This window comes from Artemia franciscana, chromosome 16 (assembly GCF_032884065.1).
Source record: "Artemia franciscana chromosome 16, ASM3288406v1, whole genome shotgun sequence".
NCBI classification, from domain to species: Eukaryota; Metazoa; Arthropoda; class Branchiopoda; order Anostraca; family Artemiidae; genus Artemia; species Artemia franciscana.
In genome coordinates, this window is record NC_088878.1 from 8,624,585 (window position 1) to 8,631,187 (window position 6,603).

Here is a 6,603-nt window from a genome sequence, read left to right on the forward strand (position 1 = left end):
CTCACTGATTCTCCAATGTAAGCCTCGGCGGTTTCCATCATCTGACCAAGGATCAAGAAGAGATCTGCTTGGGCATAAATGCTTCCGTCTTGCCTTGGAATTTAACTTGAATTTTTGGCCTGCCACCTTGCTACCCTGAATGGCAAATATTTCATATCCAATTGAACTACAGAATCTTCAATCGGGCGTTCAGTATCTGTAAATGACACATACGATGGCATTTTTCGATCACCTTGATCATTGGCCATGATTTCAACTTTACCATGTTGAAAGACACCGACGCAGGAGTAAGTAGTTCCTAAATCAATAAAAATTGCATGTATTGTAGTCATTTTTAATATTTCTTTCTAAATTGTTTTATAAAAGCATTTGAGCCCAGTTTCGTAGGACAAACGTGCAAGACAAATCAAACTTTTAATTCTCATAATAGTATGAAAAATTGTTTGCAAATAAACCTTAATTTTTCAATTCAATGGGTTTGAGTTCCCCTCTGTGATAGACACCTTGGGAACCAAGTCACTGGATCATATTACTTCCTCACTTCAATATAATAAATAAACCTTAATGAAGTGAAAATTGTTAGGCATTTAAATTTCAGTAGCCTTTGGATACTGACTCTTTTGAATATTTAATGTTTCACAAAGTTCACTATACATAGCTATTTTAAAATATCTAATCTTGTCTCTTGAGAATTTACTGCCGATCTGTTGTTCTTTTTTGATTCGAGAGCTATAGTTTGCATTTGAGATGACGAAACAACTTGTAAAATTCTATTCAGCAATCTAAAAAGTAAAAAACACAATTTAATGACATGATGACTTTAGTTATGTGTTTTGTTATGACGCTATTCTAGTACAATTTTCCAAATTATCCATGGGGATGGAATATTCAGGGAGTTGAACTTTCCAGAGAAATTTTGAACGGGAGAATTTGCCACAATTTCTATGCGATTTTTTTTATATTTTGTTATCTTTTCTTCGATGGGGAAATGCACTGGAAAGAATTTTCAGCAGGATTATAACTTTTTAGGGAACTTTTTGTGGGAGGGGATTTCCCCAGGATATATTTTACATGAGCAAATTTTCCATGGGAGAACCTTCAAATTGGGACAGGGATTTCCACAAAAAAAAAAATAACGGAGGGGAGGATTCCTGACTTGATTTGAACACTTCCAAAGGTAAAATAATGATACAAGTGTTTTTTCAGACTAAAAATGGCTATGGAGAATTTTACTGTGGGAATTTTTCAGCAAAGGTGGAAATTTTCTGGGGGGAGGTTTAACCAACTTCTTCCATAGTCGGTCCACCAGATTCTCGAGGTCGATCAGGCATTTCTCCAGGCGTACTTCCAACCCGTTGATAAAGTTTTGTTATTATAGGCTGGCAAATATTTTCAATTGCTTTTTGCTTGTCTTCAAATTCTTCTTTCTTAGCCAACTGATTCTCATCCAGCCATTTAATAGTCTCAGTACAAGTACCTATGACTGTGTTGCGGTCATCTTCACTAATTTTGTTTTTAAAATCTTCCCCTTCTATAGTCTGTTTCATACTAAAACAATAGGATTCAAGGGCATTCTTAGCAGAGATTTTATCCCTTTGTTTCTCATCCTCCGCACGATAACGCTCAGCATCATTGACCATTCGCTCGATTTCATCCCTAAATAAACGATTTTTGTCATTAGTGATCGTTATCTTACTTGATTTACCCATGGCTTTTTCAACAGCGGTAACATTTAAAATTCCGTTAGCATCAATATTAAATGACACTTCGATCTTAGGTACACCTTGAGGGGCTGGTGGAATTCCAGCGAGCTCAAATTCTCCGAGAAGATTATTATTTTCTGTCGTGACTCGTTCTCCTTCATAAACTTTAATCAAAACTCCAGGCTGATTGTCCGAATAAGTAGTAAAAATCTGAGTTTGCTTCGTAGGAATGCCTGTATTCCTTTTTTATCAAGGAAGTCATCACTCCCCCAGCTGTTTCAATACCAAGAGAAAGTGGTGCAACGTCCAACAAAAGGAGATCCTGAATTACTTTCGATTTGTCACCATTAAGAATGGCAGCCTGAACAGCAGCACCATAGGCTACTGCTTCATTAGAATTGATTGACTTATTGAATTGTTTTCCCTTAAAAAAGTATTGTAAAAGTTTTTGCACACGCGGAATACGAGTTGAGCCTCCAACAAGAACGATTTCATGGATACTTCCTTTGTCTAGTTTAGTATCCCTGAGAGATTTTTCAACTGGTTCCATTGTACTTCTAAACAAATCGGCAAAGAGTTCTTCAAATCGAGCACGCGTAATGGAGGTATAAAAATCAATGCCTTCATGCAGAGAGTCTATTTCAACATTAGCTTGGGTAGATACAGACAAGGTTCTTTTCGCTCTTTCACATGCGGTCCTAAGTCTGTTAAGTGCTCTTGAATTAGTTGAAAGATCCACTTTATGCTTTCTTATAAACTCTTTCACGAAGTAGCATACAAGTCTGTTATCAAAATCTTCTCCACCCAAATGCGTATTCCAAGCGGTTGATTTTACTTCGAAGATTCCCCCCTCGATTACAAGAATGCTGACGTCAAAAGTAACACCACCAAGATCAAAAATGAGCACATTTCTTTCAGAGTCGTTTTTCTTATCAAGGGCATAGGCAATTGCAGCAGCGGTTGGCTCATTAATGATACGAAGAATATTCAAGTTTGCGATGACACCAGCATCCTTTATAGCTTATCTTTGGGCATCGTTGAAATAGGCAGGTACAGTGACAACAGCATCGCTCACTGGTTCTCCAATATAACCCTCGGCGATTTCCTTCATCTTACCAAGAATCATTGAAGAGATCTGCTCAGGCATGAATGTTTCTGTTTTGCCTTGGAGTTGAACTTGAATTCTCGGCTTGCCATCTACATTGATTACCTTGAATGGCCAGTGTTTTATATCGGATTGAACCGAAGAATCTTCAAACTTTCTACCGATCAGTCTTTTGGTATCAAAGACTGTGTTTAGAGGGTTCATGGTTCCTTGATTTTTGCAGCATCTCCAATCTGACGTTCAGTGTCTGTAAACGACACATAAGAAGGCGTTGTTCGATTACCTTGGTCATTGACAATGATTTCAACTTTACCATGTTGAAACACACCAACGCAGGAGTAAGTAGTTCCTAAATCAATACCAATTGCAGGTCTTGTAGTCATTTCTAGTGTTTCTTTCTAAACTGTTTTATATTAGCAAATGAGCCCAGTTTCTTAGGACAAACTTGCAAGATAAACACATCTGGTAGTTCTAATAATAGTATTAAAACTTATATACAAATAAATATTCAATTAATAAAAATTATTATGCATTTAAAATTTCAGTAGTAACTAATAAGGGTTAATGTCCAATCATGATAAAATATTGAGCCTCTGGCCCTCTGATCCCTCTTTCTCCTGACCTACGCTCCTCCATCGCCCTCCAAATCTCCTTTTACACACTATGGCCCGATGCTCCATCCTCTAATTCTTCTGAATATTGGGGAGGGGATTTCCTTTAACTTTTTTTATTCCTTTAGCGGATGCTGTTTATACTTCTGCAAAAAAATCTTAGTATTTTGTTAGTATTTTTTTTAGTATGGAATGAAGGTGGTATACCTTGATTCTCATGATTTTTTTTTTGAAAATAAATTCTTGTAGTTTTATTATATCCCAATACCTATGGGAACTGACTCTTGATTTATTTCTTGAATTTTTTATACTTTTTGAAAATTTTACAAAAAAAATTACCCTGAGTTGTCAGTTTAATTTACGTATAGTGATATTTGTTCTTTAAGCTTTTAATTTTTTTATTTATTAAAGTAAAAAAGGGAAAATATTCAAAATGTATTTTATTTTCACTAAAGTGCAAAGTATGTTCTGGTCTTTAGAAGGCATGGGGGTATAGGCCTTCTTTATGGTAATTTCTGCTCCTTTTGAGTTTGACTCTGCTATTTATTGTAATTTATGTTCTTTTTTAGTTCCACTACTTGTTTTTATGTCTGCTCATTTTTATCTTTTTTTACCTCTTTACTTTTTTCAAAAAGCGTGTTTTGTGGGAACAGTGTCTTAAGTTGATTCAAATGGAGGGCTTTTTTTGGCTATTTTGCTTATTATTTTGATTGAAAGAATACCACAATTTATGCAAATCTATATTATTTCAGCCTTTTAAAAGGACATTTTTTTCATTCTTGGATCGTCTCCTCTGCTGCCAAAATTTTCCAAAACTATATATGATGTTTCTCCTCAAAAACGTTTTTTAAACAATTGTTACTTTCTACCAAAAAATCAGTTTAATTTCTGATGCATTTAATCTCGATTTACTTTTATGGAAACATAAGTCGAATTTACTGAATCTGAGAAGTTTATCAAATTTTATTATATAAGCAAATACAATAATAAAAATAATTTATTTATAACCCACAAAGTACATTAAACTGTGGAGTAAACACATAAAAAAAGAAAAAACAAGACAAAAAACATAACAACATAAATAACATAGCAGCATAACGACATACAACATAAATAAATTACCTCCAATCAAAAAATGGCCATAGAGGGTCAAAAACACCGACCATTTGCCGAGTTTTAAAACATATATCTTTAGATAAATGTTTCAGTCGCGAGGGCGCATCAACGATGTCAAATTTAGAGACGACTGTATGATTCCGATACCACCGAGGCAGACGCAGCAAATACTTGCAATACTTAAAATATCCTGAGCGTATTTTCTTTGTATCCTTCTTGCGAAGGAGGAAAGCAAAACCAGAAAGATAAAAAACAGCAGGGGCACAAAAACTAGAATAAAGACGGCATAGTCCATTTCGGTTATACCGACCACGATTTGGTGAAATTTTCTCGTATCCAACCCGCATACTTTTCAGCACGCTGGACGTAATAGCGGAGCAAGTAGACGAAAGTGACGTGGAAAAAGAGAGACCCAACCATTTAATACTTGCTGAACATGGTATAGTTAAAGAGCCCAAGCAAAGAGGTGATGCTGGTGGAGGACTCCCAAAACACAAAAACTCACATTTGGAGGTATTAACTGAAAGGCCTACTGTGGATAGTGCGGCTGAAAGCCGGTAGAAGTTGGTAATTAGACTATTTTTTGTCCGGCTAAGAAGCAGAACATCATCAGCATAAGCAACGTGACTAATGCCTAAATTATCATTGTAAAAAATTGACGGTTGAAGACGTTGGAGACACGAAGCTAAAACACATTTAAAAATGCTCGGGGACAACACGGCACCTTGCCTAACGCCTTTTTTAACAGGAATATACTCCCCTACCGTACCATTCCACTTCACCCTAACTGAAGAATTAGCATACCAATACTTAAGCACGGAAACAATAGAAAAGTTAACACCCGAGGCTGCTAGAGAAGACAAAGCATTTGAATGAATTACATTATCAAAAGCACTAGATATGTCAACAGTCAAACAATACAGGGGACTTTTTTGAGCAACAGCTTGTTTCATTAGCCGACCCACAATATGGTGAGCTTGAAAACAGCCCATACCTTTTCTAAAACCAAGCTGGAAGGGTGTAAAATTGCACTTGGAGTTAATGGCCGGTAGCAGTACATATTCAAATAGCTTACTAACAAAACAAGACACAGTAATAGGACGATAATTAGAGCAAGCACTGGGGTCCTTAGCCCTCTTGACTATGGGAGATATACAACCGGACAAAAAACTATCTGGCACAACGGACTGTGCCAAACACATCTGAAACAATAATTGCAAATGCTTCAGCAGTTCAGGACAATCATAGGCAAAAAAATTGAAGCAAAGACCATCACTATCGAGAGACCCAGACTTATTCACTTGCATAAGAGCTTGGAGTATAACACCAGATTCCACCGACAACACTTGAGATTGGTTGATACGAATTGGGAGGATTGAGTTTACAAGCTTTGTAAAATGATTTTGGAGATTAATATTAAACGAAAGCAAAATATTTTTATTATGAGAAACGAAGTCACATAGCCGAAGAGACGAATTAATTGGAGGTGAACACTTAACACTGTTTATAACACGATCCCAGGATTTCTTGTCACAAGGACCATCCCAGGCATTCAGTCTCGCTCTACGCAGGGAATATTTGTACTCTCGTTTGGTTTTCTGTTTTATTTGATGTACTGAACCAGAAGAAGGACGATTACAGGCTATCCACATACGGAGCCAGAACTTAGCTTTTTGTTTAGCTATCTTCACTTTAGGATCAACTTTCCAAAAGGGATTGCGAGTAGCCGTTCGCACGCACTCGGAGGGTACAGCTGTTTTAGCGGCAGACTTTAGACAGAACACTATTTGCTGATAATACGAGTTGATATCTATCCGCGTTGAAGTTGTAGATACAGATGTTTGCAATAAGTGGAAAGGCACTTTAATAGATGATAATAACTGGGACAATGTCAATACATAAAGTGGAACATTGGTATTTTCCCAATTTAACTTTGAGAACCACTTGGGAGAGTTACGTTGCACAGAGGTCGCCATGGAGCAAGATAGTTGGCACGTGATTGGTAAATGATCTTCGTCGATTTTAGAGTCTTCCACATGAACTATTGATGAAAGTAGAGTTGAATCTG

At 36.6% G+C, this 6,603-nt stretch overlaps 1 pseudogene; it reads right to left on the bottom strand.

The window, feature by feature from the left end:
• Nucleotides 1–1,277: 1,277 nt before the first annotated feature.
• Nucleotides 1,278–6,603, bottom strand: part of LOC136037058 (heat shock 70 kDa protein cognate 4-like) — an 8,271-nt pseudogene continuing 2,945 nt past the window's right edge.